The 23,938-nt window shown below is 55.0% G+C and overlaps 1 protein-coding gene across 26 annotated transcripts in view; it reads left to right on the plus strand.

The window, feature by feature from the left end:
* NCOR2 (nuclear receptor corepressor 2) overlaps positions 1-23,938 on the plus strand; it is a 228,297-nt gene that overhangs the window by 16,707 nt on the left and 187,652 nt on the right. For all 26 annotated transcript variants that reach the window (XM_047762226.1, XM_047762212.1, XM_047762205.1 and 23 more), the window contains exon 2: positions 16,468-16,513. The gene's annotated coding sequence lies outside the window, so the exon portion shown is untranslated. The remainder of the gene's footprint in view (positions 1-16,467; positions 16,514-23,938) is intronic.

Genomic DNA, 23,938 nt, shown 5'->3' on the forward strand with positions numbered 1-23,938 from the left:
GACTGAAACAGTACGTATTTTCTACGATTGTTTTGAGGATGAGAAGTGTAATACAGAGAAAAAAAACAAAAACAAAAACAGGGAGTTCTCGTTGTGGCTCAGCAGTCAACAAACCCAACTCTCACCCTTGAAGACACAGATTTGATCCCTGGCCTTGCTCAGTGGGTTAAGGATTCTGCGTGGCCATGAGCTGTGGTGTAGGTCACAGATGTAGCTCAGATCCTGCCTTGCTGTGAGCTGTGGTGTAGGCCGGCAGCTAGAGCTCCGATTTGACCCCTAGCCTGGGAACCTCTATGTGCCGCCGGTGCAACTCTAAAAAGACCAAAAAAAAGAAGAAGCGTAATACAGAGAAAAAAAAAAAACAGGAAGTTCCCGTCATGGCTCAGCAGGTTAAGAACCCCACATAGTGTCCATGAGGATGCAGGTTTAATCCCTCGTGGTGACGATGCCAGATCCTTAACACTAGGCCACCAGGGAGCTCCCCTATTATTATTATTTTTAAAAATAGCATTTAGCAGTGTGTTGGTACTTGTTACATCTAGTTGATGAATTATTATTTGTATTTTTTGGTCCATAGCATGTGGAAGTTCCTGGGCCAGGGATCCTGGGCAGCGACCCGAGCTGCTACGGTGACAACTCTGGATCTTTAACTCGATGCACCACTCGGGAACTCCTAGCTGATGAATTTTAACTTCTGTAGAGATAGTATCTTGTCATGGGGATCCATGCCACGTGATCGGTTTATTCCTTAGGTGCCGCTTGGGTTGATTGCAGTGTTTGGACCTTCTTCGAGTGCCTCCAGGGCTCACGTATTGTTCTCTGTATGTTCCCGGGAGTGAGATCGTTGCTTGCGGCTCTTCCAGAGTGGACAGGCTCTGCGAGGGGCTGCCCTGGCTGGCCCTCTGCGTGGGGATCACGCATTACCAAGGCCTGGGGTGGGGCATGTGGTTTGATAGCTGCCTTATGAAAAAGACGTTCTTAGTTTTCAGATGCAGAACAATCGTGTCCTCTATAAATTAGAAAATTAAGAAACAGAAAAGCTTGCACTTAAAGAAATACAACCATGGGAGTTCCTGTTGTGGCGCGACGGGTTAAGAACCTGACTTGTGTTCGTGAGGACACTGGTTCGATCCCTGGCCTCTGTTAGTGGGTTAAGGATCCCGCGTTGCTGTGGCTGTGGTGTAGGTCCGGCAGTTGCAGTTCTTATTTGACCCCTAGTCTGGGAACGTCCATATTCCACGCGACCCTAAAAAGAAAAAAAAAAAAATACAACCACGTCCCCCCCACCCTCATCCCCCACCCCGGAGAGAGGCTGTCACCATCTTGATGTGCATGGGATTTGATGACAAGGACCAGCTCTGACCTTTGCTTCCTGAAAGGGACTGTGGGGAGAGGGATCGGGGAATCATCTGGATCCTGCAGGCACCACTCTAGACCTAGTAGTTCAGAATCCTCAGGAATGGAGCAGGTGTTTGGTGGCCCTGGGGTGGTGCTTTGAGTCAGTGGGACCCAGGACCCATCTCTGCTCAGAGGTAGCTGTGTGACACCTGGCACAAAACCTCGTCCTTCAGAGCCCTATGATTTCACCTGCTTGCAGGGTTTCTGTGCAGCCCTGCACACCGTAGGTGCTCAGTTAGTGCTGGAGTGAATGAAGTACAGCAGGGTGTCTTCTGTTTGGGGAGCTGTCCTGGGTGTTTAACAGCATCCCTGGGGAGTTCCTGTTGTGGCTCAGCGGTAATGAACCTGACTAGGGTCCATGAAAACTTGGGTTTGATCCCTGGCCTTGCTCAGTGGGTTAAGGATCCGGCGTTGCCATAAGCTGTGGTGTAGATTGCAGATGCGGCTCGGATCTGGCATTGCTGTGTCTGTGGCATAGGCCAGAGACTACAGCTCCGATTCTACCCCTAGTCTGAGAACTTCCATATGCCCAGGGTGTGGCCCTAAAAAAGCAAAAAACTGCAAAAAAAAAGAAAAAAAACCCCAGCATCCCTGGCCTCTACCCCCTAGGTGCCACCCATTGTGACAACCAGAAATGACTGCAGATGTTGCCCAGGGCCCCCTGGGGGGTACAGATACCCCCAGGATGCCTGTGATACCCATGGGCCAATAGGAGGGCAGAGAAGCCTTGTAATGGACATTTCCTTGGGGTCTGTGTCCAGTGTGTAGGTTTTGTTCCTTCAGATGTGTTCACAGAGTACCTACTGTGTGCCAGGAGCTGTCCCAGGTGCTAGGGTACAGCTGAGGACACACAGGCCTGTCCCTTTCGGCCCGCCCCTCCCCCAGGCATAGTCCTGTGCTCTACCAGCCTGCCCACCTGCCCCTGGCATGGCCTCGGGGTGTGGTGGTGACTAAAGGCCTGTTCCTGCCTCCATCTCTCCCTCCGTGGAATGGGAAAAGCATTGTCCTGTGGGTGGCTGGTCCTCCCGCCAGGAGCTCTGTCACCTTTGTGGGCTGGCTCTTTCCTTTCCTGGCCTTGTGGAGAGTGGCGTTCGTGGTAGCACTTACCTTCTGGGCTGCTGTGGGGATGGGGCACGGGGTGCACATTAGGTGCTTTGTGATGGTGAGTGGATGAAGATGTGCGTGTGTGTGCACACGTGCATGCCTGTGTGCGTGTGCACACTCTGAAGGTCAGTGTGCACACCTCTGCCCTTGGGGGGTACTGCAGCGGGCAGTGCAGATGTGTGTGTGTATGGTGTATGCATACATCTGCCCTTGGGAGTCGCTGTAGCCGGCAGCGTAGGGGGGCAGTGAGGGTGGGCAGGGTGCCAGCAGCATCCTCTCTAGGCCTAGCCATGCGGGTGGGGGTCTTGGCTGGAGGGGACTCAGCTGCCCTTCTCCCCAAGTCCCCAAGGAGCCGGCTCAGTGGAGATCCCTAAGGCGATTAAGTGGGTTCATTTGATCCTGAACGTGAACTTGAGCAGACGGCTTATCTGCTGGAGATGAAAGCCTGGCTGGCGACGAGCCACCTGGCCCAGGCAGGGAGTGCTGGATTTTCTCCTCCACCCCCTGGCCAGCTGCCGGGGTTGGCGGGGTGCTGTGGTGGGGGCTTTTGCCCCACCTGCCTCCACTCTCTTCAGCTGCATGTGACGGACCAAGGGCTGTGTGCTTTTCCATATCTAAGAGAGGCAGGCCCTCAGCGCGTTAATTCGTTTGATCCTCTCAATTTCGTCTCGTGAATGAGCAACGATCACATCATCACTTTCCCTGGGTTATAGGCACACACAGCTAAGGCTCAGAAAGGTCAGCTCACTTACCCAGAGTGGCACAGCCTCCGGACAACCCCTGGCAATGTTTATGGCGTATCCTTGGAAAATCCCCTTTACTCCTTGGCACTGAAATTCCTCCTGAACAGTCTTACTTTGCACAGAATTAACAACATCAACAACAACAACAATCAGTGTGCTGCCCCATTGTAGTGTAAAGGGAAACGGGAGGAAGCTACTCTTGGCTCCCACTCAGAATGAGTCAGTGTCGATTTGAGGCAAGTGAGATCAGAAGCGTTTCGGTTCTGGAGATGCATGAAAGTGTTTTTTTTTTTGTTTGTTTGTTTTTTAAAAGCTTGTGTTCGGATCGGTTCTGGGAGGTTTTGTTTAATGGCCAGGTAATTTGAAAATTGTGTGGGGAAAGTGACTTTAGTGGTGTGGGACTGTCCCGCTGACCGAGGGCCAATCACAGGACAGCCCGAAATATCACTGCCCATTTCTAGGATGTTCCAGGGTGGGGACCCTGCCTTGGAGACCCCCGTGGCCCTAACAGTCCAAAACAAATAAGCTGTTATTGGGGGCAGGATCTTTCTGGTGAAGACCCCTTGCACGTTCACAAGGGCTGACCAGGCACTGTGGTGCCCCTCCCCCCACCCCGCCCGCTGTCCGGCTCCCGCCTCCTCCTGGGCCCCCCCCCCCCGAATCCAACCACTCTTATCCCACATGCTGCAGGCAGCGGGATCCTGTCCGAAGGAGGAACCTTTAGCTCCTGGTCTCACACTCTCCCTTCCCTTCCTCTTCCTCTGAGGATAAACCCAGAGGCCCCAACTGACCCACCTCCTGGCTTTTGCTCCAGCCACATCCCTCCCCACCCCTGGGCCTTTGTACTCAGCCCCTGCAATCGCTGTTCCCCCTGGCCACAGGTCTCAGCTCAGATGTCACCCTCAGGAGGTCTTCCTGGCCACCCAGTCAGGCACCACCCCCACCACGCTCCCAGCCCCCCTCCCCCACTTCTGTCTGTATTTTTTTTTTTTTTTTATCTTTTAGGGCCACACCCGTGGCATATGGAGGTTCCCAGGCTAGAGATCTAATTGGAGCTGTGGCCACTGGCCTACAGCCACAGCAATTCGGGATCTAAGCCACATCTGCGACTTACACCACAGCTCACGGCAACGCCAGATCCTCAACCCACTGAGCAAGGCCAGGGATCGAACCCACATCCTCGTGGATGCTAGTCAGGTTTGGTAACTGCTGAGCCACGACAGGAACTCCTGTCTGTATTTGTTTATCTGTGAAGTTTCTCAGTTGATTGCTTCCCCACGTGCACTGTCGGCCTTCCCACATCAGACAGTCACTTCCGAGGCAGCAGAAGCTCCTTCCGATTTGCCCACTGCTGGGCCCACAGTGCCTGGCACCATGTCAGGACATGACAGAGGCTTGGTCAGTTCATATTGATGGCTGATGGGTTCATTGGCAGCGAGACGGGGCCTGGCCTGCCCTGGGGCAGGGGGAGGACAGGTGCTGGACACAGGGTCCTTGTCCCTCAAGTAGGTTCCACTCTTCCTGGAACCAGCTGGGCTAGGGAGGAGGCTGACTGTTCCTGACTGCTGTTTCCGTCCGGGAAGAGGGCCCTGAGAGGGCCAGGGTGGGGATGGGGTCATTGAGGTGACCTTGTCCCCAGGCTTCATTTGGCAACTGTCTGAAGATGTTTCATTTGTCCCCACCTGCAAGAGGTGCCACAGGTATAGTGGGTTGAGGTCAGGATGCACAGAGCAGCCACACAATGAAGATGGATCAGGTTCAAGGTCTTTAGTGCGAGGACCTGGCCTCAGGCTTTAGGGACTCACATCTTGGGTTTGTCCTGGGCAGAGAAGGGCAGGCATGGCCAGGTTCCCTTTTCCTGCTGAGTCTACATTTCTGTGGCCCAGAGCAAGCCCTCCTCCCCCCTCTCCCAGTCTCTAGGCATCCTAGAGCTGTTTCTTTGTTGTCACCAGCACAGGACAGCCCATCAGCCTCCCTTGGTAACATATCCCATGCCTGTTGGCTTCCCACAGTCTGGCTGCCACCATCTCACTCATCTTTCCCTAGGGCTGAGGGACAATTGGAGGTGTTAAAGTGGAAATTCACCTCCCCCTGTCACCAGCGTCCCCTCCAGTGCCTTTGCTTTCACATGGGGAGGCGAGAGGTCCAGAGAGGGCAAGGAGTTGGCCCAGGGTCACACAGCACAGCACAGCCTGGACAGGGGAAGTCAGATGTTTGAGCAGGGAGGGCTCAGAGGGAGGGCTCTCAGCTCTAGGGCTCCCGGGGTCCCCTCTGTCCTACCAGTTGGCTCCTTCCACTGGCCAGACCTCCGCCCCCTGCTCATGGCCACAGTCATTATGGTTATTTATTTAATAGTTTTACAAGTTTTAAACCACTTCATGTGCATGTGTATTTACATAGGCTGTCAGGTTGCCTTTCTGTATTACTGAGAACACATTTCTTTTTTTGATTTAAAAAATATAGAATCGGTTTATCCCCACAAGGGAATACTCTTCAGCCATAAAAAGGAAAGAAGTGCTGATCCATGTTACAGTGTGGACGAACCTCAAAAACATGAGGCTGGATGAGTGAAAGAAGCCAGTCACAAAAGGCCACATGTTGTGTGGTTCCACTGAAACAAAACATTCAAAAGAGGCAAATCCGTAGAGACAGAAAGCAGATTAGTGGTGGTCAGGGGCTGGGGCCCCAGGCATGGGGAGAGACTGCTCATTGGGTAGGGGGTTTCTTTTCCTTTGGGGTTACGGAAATGTTTTGGAACTAGATAGAGTTGGTGGTCGCACGGCATTGTGACAGTAATCAATGCCACTGAATTTCCGTTTATTTTATAATGCTTAGTTTTATGTTCTGTGAATTTCACCTCAATGAAAAAATAAGTTGGGAACTGAAAAAGATTTCTATTGAGCTCTTACGACATGCTAGGCAGTCTGTGTGTATACTATCACTGAGTCTCTAAGCCCCGTGAGACGAGAGTTTCCATTTCGTAGGTGAGGAACTGGCTCAGAGATGTTAAGCAACATACCGAGGTCACACAGCTAGAAAGTGGTGGAACCAGGACTTGAAGCCGGGTCTTGGGCCAAATCCTGAGGTCTCTCCACAGCTGTGCTCTGTGGCTTCCCTGCAGGCTGAGCCCAGCCATAGAGCGGTAGAAGCCTGTGCCAGAGTCGGGGGGCTCTCCTGCCTGCCCTCCAGCTGTGGACATCCCTGTGGGCGCCAGTGGGCCTTGGAGGGGTGCTGGGTGGTGGGCGAGTCTGGGTGTGATCCAGAGGCTCTGGGGCCAGTTTGACTCTCACACAGTGGCTGTTCTGTGCCCCTCGTCCCCCACCCCCACCTCCCCCACAGAAGCAGGAACTTTCCAACACAGGGGCCGGCTGTGAATCAGCGCGGCTCACTCTGGGGAGTACGTGGGGCCTCCGGGGGCTGTTTTCAGTTTCTGCTGAGTTTCTCACTCTGACTCAGTGCTGCCCGTGGCCTGGCAGCCTGGGCTTCAGAGCACCTGCTGAGCTCCTGTGGGACGTCAGAAAGAACCGGCTTGGAGGCTGCCCCTTGATGGGCCTCAGTTTTCTCATCTATGTGGTGGGGGCAGCGAGGGAGGTGTTTATGGGTCTTTACTGGCATCACATGGTGGATCCCGGGGACCCCACGTGTCCAGGCTGTGCAGAGGGATTTGGTGCAGACATGAGAGGCCGAAAGCTGGGAGATACACTGGGGAGACACCAGGGGGTGGCGGCCTGTGCCCTGTACCCCATCCAGCTCTGTCCATGTGTGTCCTGGGCATTCTGTTCTCCATGTGGGCAGCCGCCGAGCCTGGTCAGGGAATGGTGGCCACTGTAGCCTGCATCTTCCCGCTGCAGAGGCTGGGGTGGGGGATCTACGTGACCTGGCTCGGGGCCTGAGCCTGGGCGTCCTTGGTGCCCGGGGTCTGGGCTGGTGAATCCTGATGGCTAGCTGGAACTAAGCGCTTGCTGTGTGCCAGGCTATGTATTTCTCCAAAAGTAGCCCCTGGCATCACCCCCACTTGATAGATGGGAAACTGAGGCTCAGAGAAGCACGGTGACAGCCCCAGGGCTTTATACAATGGTAGAGCTAGCATCTGTGCCTGAGCCGGTCTGATTTTGCCCCCCAACACCGCTTATCATCTCTATTTTATAAAAGCAGAGGAAACAGCTTCAGAGAAGTTAAGCAACAAGCATGGGGTTGCCCAGCTAGAACCTGGTGCAGCTGGGATTGGGTGCTGGGCTATCGGCATCTGCTGGGCTTCACTGTCCCTGTCTGTGCAGGCTGGGCTGGTTCCCCTGGCACACAGGTCTCAGGGGGCTGGAGTTGCGGGGGGCAGGGGATCCCTGGAGGGTTGAGCTTTTGCGAGGGGGGGAGCGTGCAGAGGGAGGCCTGGGGGCTGGGGGAGGAATGGGGAGCTGCGGAAGTGTGCAGAGGTCCTGATCTCCCATCGGGGACCAGGTCAGCGGGAACCTCCCCTCCCACTTGGGTTGCCAGGCTCACTGGAATATCCCCTGGGCCCCGGGTGACAAATCTCTTTCACCGTCTCTTGACCCAGACAATTAATTGCTTCTGGTGATCGATCGATGGTGCCCTGACACCCCTGCGCTCCCAGGCAGCCACCCCCCGCCCCGCCCCGCAGCCACCAATGGCCCAGACCCTATCCTGGGCAGGGGGTCAGGAGGCAGGGAAGGTATTTCTGGCCGTCCCACCATCAGGGTGCGGGGCCAGGTGGCCTCTTACCCCGGGGGATCCCGGCAGCTAACGTTTTAGGGCACTTGCCCTGTGCTCTGACAGGGTGGAAACTGAATCATATTTACAGAGAGCCTGTGATGGGGCCTTTGAGGGGCTTCCAGAGGCTTCTGGAAGTTTCCACCCCATGCAGTTGCCAGGGCCCCATTCCAAGAAAGCCCCCTCTCTTGTCTTCCCACGCCCCAGGGGACTCCCAGGCGGAGGTGGTGTGCGGTGAAAGTGGATGTCAGGATGCAAATCTCAGCTGTGGGAACCCTGGGTACACTTTCTTGCCTCGCTGCCTCGTTGCCCCCATCTGTAAAATGGGGAGAATCATAGTAACTCGTGCGTGCAGTGGTTGTAAGAATTAAGCCTGTTGGTAAGCTAAAGGGCCTAGCACGGTGCCCAGGCCCTGAAAGCCTCCGAGGGGCCTCAGATGTCTGCGGCTGGGGGTGCCCATGGTGGACAGACCGGTGGGACAGACAGACGGCTTCTCTGTCTTGGGCCTCCGCAGGCCTCAGAGTGAAGCCCTGGCCGTCCCAGCCTTGTCTGTGCTGCTTGGCCCGCCTTGGCCGGTGCTTGGCTGGGAGCCAGGCTGCCGACACGGGGTGGCCTGAGTCCCCGCCCGCCCCCCTCTTTCCTTCCAGAAACGGTCGATACCCGGCTCCTTCCTGGCGTCTAATTGCTCCTGTCGGCTGCTGTCTCCACAGATGGCCCCACACCCTGTAGCGAGGAGGTGGGAGGGAGGTTTCTGAGAAGCTTTTCGGGTGGAGGGGGTGGGGGATGGGACGGCCAAGGGCAGACGCCAGGGTTCCCATCTCCCTGTCCCTCGCCGGCGGTGCCATCTCAGGCGGCTTGCTGAACCTCTTTGGGCCTCATTTTCCCAATCTGTGAAATGGGGTCAGGGTAGATGGGCAGGGCCTGGCACACTGTCAGCACGTGTGCGGGAGGGGGTTATTATTACTGCGGTGGTGACCGTTGCGATTGTTATGCCTGCAGCCAGTGGCAGGTCTCTTCTCTCTTGGGAGCCCGGACAGATGGTCTTGGGGACTGGGGATCTCCTCATTCTCCCCTGACTCTGTGCTCCCCCTTGGATGGGCCTGGAGCCCCTGGAGTGGGGCCACGTGTCCCCTTCTTTTGGGCCACAGCCCCCTACTTTGTCCTACCCCAGGTCCTGTCCACTCACTCACATCCATGGTGGCCTGTGGCCTTGATCGGACAGCCCTGCCCTCTAGCAGACACTGGCTGCCGTAGTCTGGTAGGGAATCAGAGACCTGGGTGAACTCTTGGTGATTGCTCTCTGCAGCTTCAAGGAGAGCCAGCCTCAGCTATCACTTGAGAAGGAAAATCAAATATCCTGGTGGCTTCTAACGGAAAGAACTGCCTCCCTCTCTCTCTGGCTGTCTGGGTTGCTCACTACCACAGTGACGGGCAGACATGGGCGACACCCAGCCCCAGGGGACGGGGGAGACTTTCTAGTTCATCTGGTGTGCCCAGGAAGCTCCAGGAAGGGTGCTAGGTACCCCACTCCTCCCTGGCCACTTCCCATTGCCTCAGGGCTCTGAGCGCCTGGGTCGCACCATACCTGAAACCCTTGAATCCAGCCTTCAGGAATGGCTTCCGGAAGTTATGCCTGCCCCTTGGGGGCTGGTGCCTGAGTCTTTAGAGGGCCCACGGCATCTGGTTTAGAGCATGTTTAGAGCTTCTGTAGAGCGTGTTTCATGTGCGGCTCGCTCATGTTGGCATAGCCTGGTTCACATTGCCACGTGGACGCTCATGTGGGCATCACTTCCCGTTCCTCAAATTGGCAGGCATTGCAGAGGCCCGCCATGGGTCCTGGGTGATTTTGTGTAAGGTGACCCGTGCCCATGGTTGAGATGGGATGGTGGGGGCCGCAGGGGGAGCACCTCCTCTCTGAGGGCCAGCGCAGCAGAGCCTGGCGGGGACCCTGCCCCGAGGGTAGGTGATGACTGGACAGGGCTATTGTGAGCTAGCTGTGGCTCCTGCTTCTTATAGGTCTCGGCTTCTGGCCTCTGCACTGACCGGGGACAGAATGGCGGAGAATCCTGCCCATTAGGGGACCACTGAGGTGTGTGGCAGCCTGGAAGTGCAGCCCCTTCTTGGAGCCTCAGTCTGTCCATCTTGGGGATGGGCTGCAGCAGCTCAGGAGGCTGCAGGGAAGATCAGATGGGGTCACTACTGCCTGGCTGAGAACACAGGAGAGGATTCCACCCACAGTCTCATCCCTCGCTCGGAGTCCCATGTGTGGGGTTAAGGCTACCAGGGCACCCACTCTGACTTCTCCTCTCCTGGGCCATATGACCCTGGGGCAAGTGGCTCAACCTCCCTGAGCCTCAGTTTCCTCATCTGTACAATGGGGATAATTAAAAAAGTTTGTTGGGAGTTAAATGAATAAGCAAAGGCTTGGCTTGGGGCCCTCATGGAGTAGCTAAATGTTAGTTATGACCACTATTATTATTGCCATTGTTGTTGGTTTTGTGACTGCAGCCAGATTGGATGCTGCTGAGTGTGAGAGGATGAGGGCTGCCTGGAGGAAGGGGGTCTTTGGGCTTGTGGGTGGGACACAGGTGGGTGTGAGAGTTGTATGGGGGGCTTTTCGAGGTGGGGTCAGGGATTGGGCGAAGGATGGCAGGCAGGTCCAGGTGTCCCCAGCTAACTGCTGAGATCCTGGCCCCACTGTGCACTGGGCACCATGTTGGATCTGTGGTGAGTTGGCTGGGCCTACTGTGTGCCAGGCCCTCTCAGCCCTGCCATCAGCTGCGCCTCAAGTGTTGGCCCTACTGTACTTGGCCCTCCTCCATATGCAACCTTTTTTACTGAGCCTCACCCTGCTGGTCCCGCTGTGCAATTGCGTTTGGGTCATACCTTGTGGCCTCAGGGAGGAATGAGGCAGACCCTTTCCTGGGGAGGCTTAGGGTCTACTGGGGTTGGCCAGGCAGAGCTTTTGGGTGAGGTGGCACTGAAGGCCAGAATATGACTGGGGTAACTGGAAAGGTTTATTCATTGAGGGAAGGGGAGAGGGCATTGTGGAGTTGGGCTTTGAGGAATGTGTAGGAGTTCTTGGGTGGGGGGAAGACAATTTAACTGTCATCTATAGCAGGGCAAGTCGTGGACACAAACCTGTCTGATATGGGCCTCCTTCTGCTTGGCTGTGACATGAGCACATTGGGGAGGAATTTACTGGGCTCCCTGGGAGGGTCAAGAAAGAGTTCATGTCCTGGCTCTTTTGTTGTTGTTGTTGTTGCTTCCAGCTGAGAGACTCAGGACGGCTGACTATTTCTTGCTTCAGCTTCTCCATTTCCCCATTTCCCTTGGAGCATTGCTGTGAGGATCCTGCGATGGGGAGATGTGGAAAGCGCTTACTGCGATTAATGAGCTCGTTGAGATCTATGCTGTGCCACACACTTTTCTTAGGGGATGTGCTGTATTGACTCTGCTGCCACTCCTCAGTTTACAGATGGGGAAGTAGTCACAGGGAAATGAAATGACTTGGGTGCCAGGGGCAGAAGAGGCTGAGTCAGGAATGGAAGCCCAGCTGCCTCCATTGCCGCCTGGCCCATCGTCTGCTGGCCCTGCAGGTCCTCCATCAACACCCCTTCTCCTTCCCACACCTGGAAAGTGTGCCTCCTGGGGCCCTGCCGAGGGTGCGGCTGAGTGGCTGGAGGCCAGGAGGAGACCAGGCTGGGAGGGAGGATTTGTTCTGAGCCCTGGCTTGTGCAATCACTTTTAGCAACCTGCCCAGGGAGCAGGTGGAGGCAAAGGCCTGGCATTGCCAGGATCTCAAGGGGCCAGCAGGGTGGCGGCCTTGCCCTTGGGGGGGCTGTGACAGGGTCTGGTGGGAAATGCCTGGAGATGCTGAGGTTCAACCTCCAAGCACTCGCCTGGCATTGAGGCTGGAGCTCTTAGGTTCTGACCTTAGGAGAGACTCCAGTGCAGGAAGAGACCGAGGCTGCTGGGGTCCGGGGAAGAGAACACTGCCTCCATGGAGCCCTCAGGGATTGACCTGGAGGTGTCCTAGCTGGCCCTGCCTCCCACTGTTCTACTTGGTTGTGTGTTAGATCAGAACATGCCACTCCCCTCCTGTGGCCTCATCCTGGAAATAAAACCCAGGCCAGGCTGCCCCTGCACCGCCGCCCCTCCTGCCCCATCCCTCACTGCATCCAGGTTAGCTGGTTCCCACCTCCAGGCACCAGCATTTGCTGTGCCTGCCTCTTTAGCTCTTTAGCCCTGGACTCCAGTGTCACTTCCTGGGAGACCCTCCCTGTCTTCCCACCCTCCCCCTCACCCCCCATCATGCCCTGGTTTGTGGTTGTTACTGTAGTCACTGCCCTCTGAACTCACTTGCTCTTTTCTTTTTTTTTTTTTTTGGCTTCTACCCATGGCAGGTAGACGTTCCTGGCGGGGGACTGAACCCACGCCACAACAGCAGCCCGAGCTGCTGCAGTGACAAGGCCAAATCCTTAACCCCTCCTCTTGCTCTTTACTTGATGTACCTGGGTGGTGTTTGGATGTGGGTGGTGTGACTGGGTCCCATGGCCCCATCCCCTGTGCAGGGGCTCACTCTTCACCCTTCACTGGCTGAAGGGTGATGGCGTGTCCTAGTTGGACGGCTCTCTCTGGGTTTGAATCCCAACTGGCTCTGCACTCCTGCAGCTGTGTAGCCTTGAACTGGTGGCTTCCTGTCTCTGAGTGGGGTGGATGGACACTTGGGGAGAGCATCTGTGTCTGGGGTAATCTGGGCAGGCTTCCTGGAGGAGGAAAAAGACATTGCTTATACTGGTATGAGGAGGGCAGAAGAGGGTGAGGGTGAGACTTGAAGGGCCAAGCCTGGAGGTGGGCCCCATGGGGCTTGTTTGGGGGCTGGTGCGGGCTTGGTGACATGTGGCGGCAGGTCTCAGCCTGAGGGCCCTGGGGAGCCCTTGAAGTGCTTGAGGGAGGGTTACCAAGGGCTGGGGATGGGGGAGGGAAGCCCTTGGAAACCATTCTGTTTCCTGCTTTGTTGGGAAACAAGTCTGGGCAGCCCCTCCGAGGAGCGGGGAGGATGCGGGAGAGGAGGGGAGAGGAGGATGGGGCTGGGGTTCAGCTCTTGGTGGGCAGAGCCGGGACAGGACCAAGGCTGGACGTGCAAGCACAGGGGAGTGGAAACGGGGTTCCTGGACTGGGTTCCCAGGCCCGCCACCCAGTCTTCCTGTGTAGGAGTGAGGGTGTGGGAGCAACGTATGTGTGGATGAGTGTGAACAGTGAGTGAATGAGGCTATTGAGTATGTGTGTGTGTGACTGAGGGTGTGCATGAGTCTAAACCAGTGAGTATGAACAAAACCAGTGGGTACGTGATTTCAGCCTTGAGTGAGTGTAAGTGTGAGGAGTGTGTGAGCACGGGTACGAGTGAGACCGGGAGTGAGGGGGAAGGGTCTGCTCTCTGGTTTGACCTCCTTGCACGGGGTCAGTGCTGCTCCCTTCCTAGGAGGCACAAGGATGGGGGGAACTTGCTGGGCCCAGGGAGGTCCCCCTGGGAGCAGCTCTGCCCAGGGGGCTGTTGCCCCACATCCCTGGCAGCTGGGGGTGGTCAGCCTGGGACTGGAGCGGCCACCTCCTCCTCTCCCTGTTTACACCCAGGAGGGCCCTCCTGGCCCCAGTGCCTGGGCTCCCATGGCCTCAAGAGCTTAGACCTGGATTCGAATCCTGGCTCCTTCTCTTCCTAGCTGGGCGACTCAGCCTCAGCTTCCTGGGCTGGAAACAGGCCCACACACCTCCCTTGCTCCCGGGATGGGTGGGAGGATTACAGGAGGTAACAGGCCACCGGCTGGAACCCAGAAAGGCCACGGGAAGTGGTTCCCCTTCCCTCCCCTACCCAGCTGTCCAAACTGGGAGTTCAGCATGGCTCTTTTCCCATCTCCCCCACTACCCTGTGGAGTCTATTTGCAAAACGTCCATTTGTCCTGTGTACCACCTCCACTGACCTGGACTGGCTCCCCGGCACTGCGCCCATCCTCCTCTCCACAGCCCGAATGCACGCTCCAGATTCCAGCAGGCCCTGTCTCTTCTCTGCATGTGAAACCCTCCTGGGGGTCTTACTGCCCCTGGGAGCGATCAGCCCTGCCTCCCCCATGTTCACACACACACTCGGCTCTGCTTCCTTCTGAGCTCCGCGTGGTGGTCATTTGTCCTCTGCTCTCATCCCCCATCCTCTTGCATCTATTCTGGCCAACTGCATCGTCCTCCTCCACAGGGTCCAGCCCGCTGTCACATCTCCTGGGAAGCTCCCAAGTTCTTTAGGTTGGGAACCGCTCTTTGGACCTGAATGTTGCTGGCATTGCCGGGAGATGCCCTGTATCTCCCTGTGGGCCTTGTGTTGCTGGGGCTGGTCTGTGTTGATCTTGACCCCATGGCATCAGGTGAACCATGTCTGGGGACTGCAGAAGGAGCTTTAACCTACTGAGTGGGGCCAGGGATCCAACCTGCATCCTCATGGGTACTAGTCAGGTTCTTAACACACTGAACCACAATGGGAACTCCTAATTTGTCCCATTTTTGGGGTGGGTGGGTGTAGTGTCCCGTGGTATGGACGTACCACTGTTTATCCCTTCGCCTGTGGATGGGTAGATTGTTTTCAGTTTTCATGATTATGAAAAAAGCTGTTATAGACATTCATGTATGAGTCTTTGTGTGAACGTATGATTTCCTTTTTCTCAAGTAAATACCCAGCAGCAGAATTGCTGGGTCATGCGGTCACCTGAATTATGTTTAACTTTGTAAGAAACTGCCAAACTGTTTTCCAAGTAGTTGCACTATTTTGCATCACACAAGCAATGTCTGAGAGTTCCAGTTCCTCTGCATTTTTGCCAATTCTTGGCATTGTCTATCTTTTATTTAAGCCATCCAGGTGGGTGTGTAGAGGTCTCTTGTTTTCAATTCCACTTTCCTGACGACTGTAATTGAGCATTTTTTCATGTGTGTATTGGCCATTTCTGTATCTACTTTTGCAAAGTGTTATCAGGTCTTTTTGCCCACTCCCCCTTTTAATGGAAGCTAGCAGAGTAGGGGTTGAATCCGAGCTGCAGCTGCTGGCCTACACCACAGCCACAGCAATGCCAGATCCCATAAGAGCACATCTTTGACCTATGCTGCAGCTCACAGCAACGCCAGATCCTTAACCCACTGAATGAGACCAGGGATTGAACCCACATCCTCATGGATACTGTGTCGGGTTCTTACCCATTGAGGCACAACGGAAACTCCCTTGCCAATTTTTCTATTGGGTCGACTGGTTCTGATTTATCTTTGAGTGTCCTCTTTTTTTATTTTATTTTATTTATTTTTTGGTTGTACTCACAGCATGTAGAAGTTCCCGGGCCAGTGATTGAACCCATGCCACAGCAGTAACAATGCTGAATTCTTTTTTTTTTTTTTTGGGTCTTTTTTTTTGCTATTTCTTGGGCCGCTCCTGCAGCATATGGAGGTTCCCAGGCTAGGGGTCTAATCGGAGCTGTAGCCGCCGGCCTACACCAGAGCCACAGCAACGCAGGATCCGAGCCGAGTCTGCAACCTACACCACAGCTCACGGCAACGCCGGATTGTTAACCCACTGAGCAAGGGCAGGGATTGAACCCGCCACCTCATGGTTCCTAGTCGGATTCGTTAACCACTGCGCCACAACGGGAACTCCCGACAATGCTGAATTCTTAACCCACTGAGCCAGCAGGGAACTCTTCTACTCTGGGCAATTTTTTTTCTTTTTCTTTTTTTTTTGTCTTTTTGCCTTTTCTAGGGCCGCTCCCATGGCATATGGAGGTTCTGAGGCTATGGATCTAATTGGAGCTATAGCCGCCAGCCTACGCCACAGCCACAGCAACGCAGGATCCTAGCTGTGTCTGCAACCTACACCACAGCTTACAGCAACGCCAGATCCTTAACCCACTGAGCAAGGCCAGGGATCGAACCCGCAATCTCACGGTTCCCAGTCAGATTTGTTAACCACTACGGGAACTCCTGGGCACTAATTTTTATTGTACTGGTTTTGACTTTGAATGGTGACTCAGAAATTCTTGAATGAGAGTAGTAGGCCCACCCCTCCTTCAGGTGTCACTTCCTGACTTTTCCTAAGTCCCCTGGGAAGTTAATTATAGGAGTTTCACGGTGGCACTGTGATATGGCTCCAGGCCCCCTGGGGGCCTTGCGGCGGGGGTGGGGGTGGGGGTGGGGGTGGGGGGCTGCCTTTATAACCGCACAATTCAGACTGGAATCCCAGCTCTGTCATTTCCTAGCTGTGGGACCTGGGGCATAAGACTTTGCTTCTCTGAACGTCAGTTTCCCTCTCTGTCCAATGGGGTGGCAGTACTGCCTCGTGCGGTTGTCATGCAGAAATACTTGGCCTGATGTAGATGGTGCCTCAGGCCCAGGCCAGCGGGCTTTGCCATCTCCACTCACGTGTGGAGGTTGCAGTCCTTAGTAACCAGACCCGTATCTTCCCCTGCAGGTGCCCCAGAGTCGTGGAGGACACGTGTTGCCGGTGGCTGTTTCTGGTAGGTTCATGTCTATCCTCATTTCCATCTCTTCCTGGGTTCACATTGCTGGGACCTTCTCGTGGGCAGGGGGGTTGGAAGTTGTTGGGGTGCCGGAATCGGCCTGGTGGATGCGGTGGGGGGGCTCGGCGTGGCCTTGAGGGGGTGGAGTCTGGGCAACAGTGTTACCCAGGATGGAAGTTGTGGGGTCCCCTGCGATGGGCTATGCTCTGGCCGAGGGTAGCGATATTCAGATGACACCTGGGAAAAGGGCTTGTCCCCAGCAGTGCAGCTGTGGGATGGTGGGTTTCCTCTGTCCTTGGGGTTCACGGGCACATCGCTTCTGTGTTCTTTTTTTTGTCTTTTTGTCGTTTTAGGGCCGCGCCCGTGGCATATGGAGGTTCCCAGGCTTGGGGTCAAATTGGAGCCGTTGCTGCCAGCCTATGCCACAGCAAGAGGCCAGGGATCAAACCTGTAACCTCATGGTTCCTAGTCGGATTCGTTTCGTCTGCGGCACAGCGGGAACCTCCTGCTTCTGTGTCCTGATGGTGGTTGCAGGCTGACCTTGGGCCAGGCAGACCTGTGCACAGGCCCACGAGTGGGGGTGTTGGATGTTGGAGGAGGCTAGACACCTGTGCGCCACCTTGATCACCGTACCCCATGGGAGAGAAGGCGGCCTGGGTCCCAGCCCGGGTATCGCCACTTTCAAACCAGTTTGCTGTGGTTTGAGACAGCAGCTGTCACAGAGTAGTGTGCAACGAGCCCATGGCCTCACTTAGTGCTTTTCATGTCAGCCCTTTTTGTGATCCTCATAGCCATGCTCCTAAATGGGCTGTTATCCTCATTTCACAAATAGAAAAACTGAGGCACAGATGGACCACTGTCCCAAGTCTCAGCCGGAAGCCAAGAGCTCGGACTCTTAAGCCACTGGACCTCCCAGTGGGGTCCTTCCCAACACACCCATTTCACAGCTGGGCAGACTGAGGCCCATATTGGGCAGGTCTGTACCCTCTACCCCCACCATCCTGGTACATCTGACGGCAGGGGTCTCCCCAGAGAGCTCCTATACCAGGGGCACTGGATAGTGGTCCTAGGGGCACTGGAAGGGGTTGGGGTGTGAAGGGCACATCTGGTAGTCCAGGTGTGGGTCAGTGGGCTGGACACAGGCTTGGGGGTGGGAATTCAGGTACTGGCTTGGCTGGTAGGGAGAGGGAGGCATCTTTTATCTTATTCTTTTGTGTTTTTTTTGGCTGTGCCCATGGCATGTGGAAGTTCTCAGGCCAGGGATTGAACCCATACCACAGCAGGGACAATGCTAGATCCTTAACCACCAGGCCACCAGGAAACTCCTTTATCTTAATATTCTTTTTTTCTTTTCTTTTTTGAGCCCCATGGCATATGGAGTTTCCAGGCCAGGGATCAGATCCGAGCTTCAGTCATGACCTACGCCAGAGCTGCTGCAAAGGCTGCATCCTTTGAACCCACTTTGCTGGGCCTGGGATCGAACCTGAGTCCTGGCCCTGCAGAGACGCTGCCCCTCCGCTTGTGCCACAGTGGGAACTCCTCATATTCCTTTTTAACCAAGAGAGGCAAATGGTCCCAAGCAGGGATGCTAGCATCCTGCTGTTGGAGTGCATATCTCCCTCTGCAGCTTATTATCTGCGTGACCCTGGACAAGGCCCTGAGCCACCCTGTGCCTCAGGTTCCCCGTCTATAAAATGGGGATGGAATCAACCCCACCCCCGCCCCCACCCCGAGCTGGTGATGAGTAGATTGTTGCTAAGAATCGAATGATTCTTTCTAAAGCACCTACTGTGTGCCAGGCCCTGAGAATAAGCTGGACAAGCATCCTTTCTGCCCTGGGTGAGACCAGCAGTTCCCAAGTCAGAGACGTAGTGTATGCTTTGGTGGGGAGTGCTGGGGTGAAAACCAGCAGAGAGGGGGTTGCAGTTTCAAATGGGAGGGTCATGGTGGACCTCCCTGAGAGGGTGGCATTTGAGCAAAGACGTGGTGGAGGAGGGAGCATGCAGGTCTCTGGGGGAAGGGTGTGTCAGGCAGAGGGAACAGCCCATGCAAGGGCCCTGAGGCTGTGTGGACAGGGCCTCTTGGTTTGCAGCAGTCTGCCTGAGCAGGGTTTTCTTGGGATAGGCCTGGCTCCTTTGTTCCTGAGCCTTTGGGGCCCCTGGGTCAGCAGGAGGGAAGGAGAGCCTTGAAGGCTGCTTGCTTCCCAAGCCAGGCCCTGGGCCTCTCAGTGGTGGGCTGCACCCTGGAGGTGGGGAGCACTGGTGACACTGGTGGCGGTTCCCCTCCCCCAAGGCGATCTGCCCAGCCAGGTTTTCTCCCTGGCCTTCTTGGTGCCTTTGAAGTGGGCAGGAAGGCGGCCTTGCCTGGGGCGTTTTCTTCGCCTTCTGCTCCTCTCTGGTGCTCCATCAATCTGCATCGCAGGCCTAATGGAGAGCCTTCCTCCTGTGGCTGAGTTATCTGCTTGTCAGGCCCGTGGCCCACCCGAGGACGATAAAAGGGCTTTTTGTCTGCAAGCACTTAGCTCCCTCCTCTGGGGCGGTCCATCACGGCTGAGGGGGGCGGGAGGCAGACAGAGGGGGGAGGGGGAGGGGGGGTCCTTCCCCCTGCCTATGGAGCCAGTGCTCCCAGGAGGCCCCGGCAGGATCCAAGTGGCTTCTCAGCCCAGTGACAAGGCCTGTTTGGGGATGGGGGTTGGGGGGGTTGAGGGGGAGCGGCTGAGAGCGGGTTCCCCTGGAGGCCGGGCGGCTCCTCTGGGCTCTGCTCCCAGAAAACAGAGACTGATGTGAACCCCATGCCCAGAGTCTCCCTGTTGGCAGTTCGGGGGCCTCCTGAGACCCTCCTTACCTGGGGGGCCGGGGTGTCTGGTGGGGCTGGAGGCGGGGGCAGAGATTTCTGAGAAAGAAACATGATGAGAGGTAGAAGGGAGACGTGTATGGGTTGAGGGGACCCATGTCCCCACTGATCATGTAATAGCAGCAGCAGATACTTTAGCACTCATGGAGCCCCCCCACTGTCCGTGCCCTCATTCTACAGATGAGGAAACTGGGACACACAGGGGGGGTGATGTGACATCCCCAGTGTGTACGTGGCAGAGGGACCCCAGGTCCAGCAGCTCTTTCACAGGTGGTGTCGGTTCCTGTGGTTGACCCTGTGGTGTTGACCCTGTGGTGGGGGAGGGGGCCTCTGGGTATCCTTAGTAGGGGGAGCCACGTGAGTGCGGGGCACTGGTGGGAAAGTGGGGTTCACCCCAGCCTTGAACCTCTCCCAGGGTGGCGGCTGGTGGTATAGAGGTGAGGGGTGAGAGCCTGGGTGTGTTGGGGGCTGAAGGCAGATGGGGGACTGGTGTGGCCAGGCTTTTTGGATCTCTGGGGAGGAAAATCAGAACCAACCAACCAACCTGCAGGCAAACAGGTGGTCAGGTGGGTGTGGGGGCTTGGGGGAAGGATATGGGCTGGGACGGGCACCTCTCTGGACTCTATTTGCCCCACCCGGGCAATGGGTCGACTGACTGTGTCTTTAGTTTCGAGGGGCACTGGTCCCCTTGTTAGGTGGTGGAGGAGAATGTATGGGTGCTTCTCTCCGTGCACCTCAGGATGCTTAGCCCTCCTTTGCTCTCCTACCCCTCCTCCCACCATCCTCCTCCTTCCCCCTCCATTCCCCTCATCCTCCTCCCTTTTCCTTTTCTTCCCCTTCCCACAGCCCCCCTCCTTTTCCCCACAGGCCACCCTCAAATGACAGCAATTAATGGTGCCTCTGATGGTGGCCTGGGAGGACGAGGATGACAGTTGAGTGTGTCTGCCTGCGGCTGGCCCTCTAATCGGGCCTGGGGGACGCCCCTCCCGCCATGGCTCCCGGGTGCTGCCGCCAGCCCCATCACTCACAGGGCAGCAGGAACCACCCTCAGACAGACACATGTATTATCTTTTCTCTTACATCAATGGGGAGCTCTAGGGTGACCCTGTCCTGCCCCAGTTAGTGCATACGTGATGGCCAGACCGCCAGCACGCCCTCAGGATGGCCTCTCTGCTGGCCAGATCCTGTCTGCAAATGACCTCTCAGGGCCGGCTCCTTCCCACACGGCCCTCATCCTTTTGTGTCTGCCCTCCTGGGAGGGGCGAGTTGGGTGGAACCAAGAAGACTTGTCCTGTCCTGGACAACAGGCTTCAGTTAAATGCAGGAGTCCTGGCATCCTGGAGCCTTCAGTGATGGGGAGAACTACCTGAGCCTGGAGTCTTATCCAGTGGGAGCTTGTGTGTGTAGTGGGGACAAGAATTCTGGCCAGCTCTTTTCACACCGGGCCTGGGGCTTGCCTGCTCGTCATTTTGCAGCAGCAGTAATGAGGCCCCTGCTGTATGCCGGGGCTTGCAGCAGGTACTTTAACCTTGGTTCATTTTACTCTACAATAACTCTCCAAGGATTGTACTATTTATAATCTGCTTTTGTAGATGGGGAACCTGACAGGCCGAGAAGCAAAGTGATTTGCCCTAAATGACCCAGGCAGGAAGGGATAAATCTGGGATTCAACCCTGACCTGCCTTGTCTAGGGCTCATAAATCAGGGGCTTTAGGGGAATTTAAGGGGTGGTGAAGGAGCCAGTAGACTTGACCTGGAAATGGGGAAGTAGTCCCTGGGCACGGGGATTGGAGTTAGTAGTACTAATGTGTGTATATATTTTTCTGTTACAGTCTAGAAAAAAATAGCCTTATTGAGATGTCATTAACCTATAATAAGATATATCCATTTTTAGGGTTCGGCTCCAAGAGTTTTGACAAATGTAAACATTCATGTAACCACCATCAGGATGTAGTGTTTCCATCACCCCCAAAAGAATCTCCATGCTCACCCCTAACAGAAGCACCCATTGATCTGTTATCATAGAAGTTATAGAATCTTCTGTTTTCATTATAAAATTATCACAAAGTATGTAATTTGGAGTGTTTGGCTTCTTTTACTCTGTGTGATGCTTTTGAGATTCATTTGGCATTGTAAACATACAATATTCCATTATAAGAGTGCATCAGGGAGTTCCCACTGTGGCTCAGTGGGTTAAGAACCCAACATAGTCTCCAAGAAGATGCACATTTGGATCCCTGGCCTCGCTCAGTGGGTTAAGGATCTGGAGTTGACACATGCTGCAGCATATGAAGCAGATGTGGCTTGGATCCACTGTTGCCCTGGCTATGGCATAGGCTGGCAGCTGTAGCTCTGACTTGACCTCTAGCCCAGGAACTTCCATATGCCTTAAAAAGCAAAAATAAAAACAAACAAACCAGCAAAACAAGACTGTATCAGTTGTTTTTTTTTTTTTTAATTCATTCGCGAGTTGATGAATGTTTGGATTGTTTCTAGTTCTTGGCTGTTATGAATGAAGCTAGAAAGTCTTTAAGCCACTTTGCTTTTTCTTGCCTTATTGCATTGGCTGAGACATGAGGTGGCACTGAGTAGCAGCAATTGGGGGCTTCAGGGTTAGCCAGCTGTGGGCATTGTTCTTAACACTCCCATTTGACAGATGAAGAAACTGAGGCTCTGAGAGGTCAGGTGACTTATCAAAAGTCATTTGGTGAGAGTCGAGTGCTCTTTCTCCTCCAGGCTGGGGAGTACCAGCCCCACTGGTTGCACTGATGTGCTTGCGGGTCCAGAGGGTCACATCAGGAATTGGTGGCTAGGCAGGAGTCTCTAGAATCACCCTTCTTCCCCTGGGTTTCTTCTGCTGGAGAGATGAGTGTGTAAAAGGAGGTTCTCTCACCTTCTGCCTTCTGGATCAAGCGCTGTCCATGGGCACCAAGCACTGTTGAATGAATGTCAGGCCTTGCATGACAGTCACAGAAGCCTTCTGGGGAGCTATTTTGGGGCTAGGCAGGAGCATGGCATTTGGAGGCCCAGGTGTGGGGGTGGGTTCAGGGGCGCACATCCCCTCCCCCCCACCCACCCCAGGGGTGTTAGCTAAGATGACTTTTCAGGGAAGGAGGCCCGTAAATTAAATAAGCAATCCCGTAAATAAATAAGTAATGAAGTTAGTGGGGTGCCTAATTACATCAAATTCATAATTATGGATGGATGCCTGCCCGATAATTGTACTTGTTTTTAATCTTCAGCTCTGACATATGTCTCCTTCCATCTGATAGGAATCCCTGCCCCCAGCTGGAGGGAGGAGGGAGGAGAGAGGCACTGCCTTTCAGGGCTCCCAGTGGGCCTGGGGGGTGGTGGCCCCCCAAGACCCCAGGGATCCAGGTGGACTTGTCTTTATCCTGAAGTCAGGGTTTCTAAACTTTTGAAATTGCAAGGGACAGCAAAAACAACAACAGGGTTTATAATGGTAATTGTGTTGCACTTTACCTGTTACAATTTATTTAATCATCCCAAACCCTCTGTGAAGGAGGGATTGTTGTCATCTTTGCTTTAACAGAAAAGCAAGAACAGAGAGGTTAAGTGACTCGCCTGAGGTCGCACAGCCAGTGAGATTTGAACTCAGCTGTCTGCCCCAGAGCCTGCGTCCTTCCGGTTCTCCTGCCTTAGCCTCCAGTTTGTCTTGTGTGGGGCACCTGCAGTGTGTGTGCCCTTTGAGGGAGATGCTGATTTAGGGTGGTTCAAGGCATGGGGGGCGGGGTAGTTTTAAAGGCTGAAAAGATCAAGTCATCCCTTCCACAACTGCAGCAGTAAATCCACACAGAAGCCTTGAACAATGAAATAAGATTGTTTCACTTAAGGAGGAAGCGGTCCATTTGTGGAAATTAAAACAGCGTCTTTCTTGTTCTCTCTCTTTTTGTGGCTTTGATTTGCTGGTTTTTGAGCACTTCTCCTGCTGATGGTACTGTAAGAGGGCTCATTAGATCCATTTTCCAGATGAGGAAACTGAGGCTGGGGGTCGAGTGGAGGGACTCAAGTGAGGTCACACACCTGGTAGTGTGCTGGAGCCACCATTCTAACCAACTCTTACCACCTGGTTTGGGGCCACTTCAGGTGGAGGGGGCTGCCTCTCCCGTTTGAGCAGGGAAGGGGCCATACACGCCGAAGGCTGGCTTCATCAGGGTCCTTGCTGTGCTGGGTGGCCAGGAGACCAGCTGTGCCCACCTCATTTTGGAGACAGAAAGGATGGGGGTGGCTGGGGGCCTTTGTTGTTGTCACTCGCTGGCCACCCAGACTGCAGACCCCCAGCCAGCATCACCATCTGTTCACGGTATGCTTGAACATCTGACCCTGTCCGGGGCCATGGGGCCGGAGCCCATGGTGCCCAGGCCTCCACCAGGAATTTCAGGGAGGGAACACTTTCTGGAGTGCCAAGCAGGGCCTGATTTCTGGGTGTCCAGCCGGGGCCATGGTGTGGGGCATGTGTGCCCTTGTGCTGACTTCAGTCTTGCGGGCTTTGGGGGCTCTCCTGCCTCTCCCCGTAGCCTGGGATGGAGAGGGGAGTTGAGGACAGAC

This window comes from Phacochoerus africanus, chromosome 15 (genome assembly GCF_016906955.1).
Source record: "Phacochoerus africanus isolate WHEZ1 chromosome 15, ROS_Pafr_v1, whole genome shotgun sequence".
Lineage (NCBI taxonomy): Eukaryota > Metazoa > Chordata > Mammalia > Artiodactyla > Suidae > Phacochoerus > Phacochoerus africanus.